Source organism: Psammomys obesus, unplaced genomic scaffold (genome assembly GCF_907164565.1).
Source record: "Psammomys obesus unplaced genomic scaffold, mPsaObe1.curated_primary_1811, whole genome shotgun sequence".
Lineage (NCBI taxonomy): Eukaryota > Metazoa > Chordata > Mammalia > Rodentia > Muridae > Psammomys > Psammomys obesus.
The window spans coordinates 1,989-3,567 of NW_026589881.1; the positions used below are offsets into that span (position 1 = coordinate 1,989).

Sequence of the window (1,579 nt, forward strand, 5' to 3'; positions counted from 1 at the left end):
CAGGACCAGGGAGGGACCAGTAAGTAGAATGAGGGATAAGGACAAGGAACCAATGGTCAGGACTAGGGCCTCATGGTCATGATTGTGGGTCACTCATCAGGATCAAGGTTCAGTTACAAAAATTAGGGCTCAGTGATCAGGACCACAGTTTACAACCAGGACCAGGGTTTGGTGTTCAGTGCTCATTAAGGTTGTCTACCCTTGGTGAAAAGCACGGAGGCCAAGTGTTTAGAAATCAGGTCCAGAGGTCAAGCTTAACGACCTGGCATCAGGTCTGAAGAGGTCACAAATACGCTTGATGAAGCAAGTCTTCAGCTCCGGCTTCAGCCACACGTATGTCCAAGTTATGTCTCAGACGCTCGACAAAGGGCACCCTGTGTCTACACTGCTCAACACCCCCGCATTCTATGATGTAAGCACACTAATTTAACATGGTCACACACATTTTCTCTGACCCCCTTCCGTCCTTCGTCGATGTTTGTCTTTGAGAGTAAGACATTGTGCTTTCTTGGCATCGCTTTATTGTTCAGGAGAGTGTGTGAGTGGGGGCGGGAAGCCGTCACACAGGCCTTAGTTCTGAAGTGTAGAGGACCTTCTCCAGGTGTCGTGCCTGCAAAGACAAGAGTGCTCAGCCAGAGGGGCTCCTGGAGTTGGGTTATGTCTTCATTTTTGCCCTAGTCCCGGCCCTGGATTGCGGAAGACTGGGTTAAATCCAGGGAGTGCTGTCATCAATTACTCCCTTTTCCTTAATGTCTGTGTAGGGCTGCAAGGCCACCTGCAGAGGGGACAAGTAAACCCTGAATGCCCCACCCCCTGCCCCAACCCTGTAACCCACCGTCTCCATGACTGCCACCCGTGGCTGGTTCCTGGTCAGTACTGGGGGACCTCTTTGCTGCCAAATGGGCCACGCACGGTTGTAATAGTGAGTGCTGTACTGTAGAACAGGCTCAGTAGGAAGAGGGTGAGGAAGGTCACTGTGGTGGGCCACAGGCTAGCACCCGGGGCCTCTTCCTCCAGGATGTCTTGTGACTGGTCCAGTAGCACACAGGGAAATGACTCCGGACATTCTGTAAGACACAGATGACCTTCTAGACCCAAATTCATGGGGATGGGGGCTCAGGCGTAAGGCCTCACTTTCTATGCCTCCTTGGGATGTGGGGACAGTGGTGATGGGGGTTCTTTATCTTAGGGAAGAGGCTTGTTCAGGAGGCAGGGTTCCAGAGAAGGGGCTGGAATCCTTGCAGTGCCTCAGATGCCCCCAAGACCCATCTCTCTCAGGAGATTTTAGTTAGAGAACCAGCATGGCGACAGGGTTTTCTCTCTTTGTAGCTCTAAGAAGGATCTGAGCCCAGGTTCACCTTGGCTTCAATCCTCTAACAGCGTCTTACTGAGCTCCTGTTCTTAGGCTAAATTTGACCTGAGTACTAGGCTTGAACAAGACCAGACACACCCTCAAAAAGCTCCAGGCCAGCATGGTTTCTGGGCTGAGACTGGGATAGCGAAGGCTGGATATGTGACCGGAGGGTTCTACTGCATTATTAAGAACTGTGACTGGGGGGAGGAGAGTCAACCAACAGGT

The 1,579-nt window shown here is 51.9% G+C and overlaps 1 long non-coding RNA gene across 1 annotated transcript; it reads right to left on the reverse strand.

Moving 5' to 3' along the window:
- Positions 1 to 498: 498 nt before the first annotated feature.
- On the reverse strand, positions 499 to 1,062 carry LOC129675486 (uncharacterized). The gene is made up of 2 exons (XR_008719943.1): positions 836 to 1,062; positions 499 to 610 (listed from the first exon to the last, which is right to left on the reverse strand). It is a non-coding gene; the product is annotated as an uncharacterized LOC129675486 (long non-coding RNA).
- Positions 1,063 to 1,579: the final 517 nt, after the last annotated feature.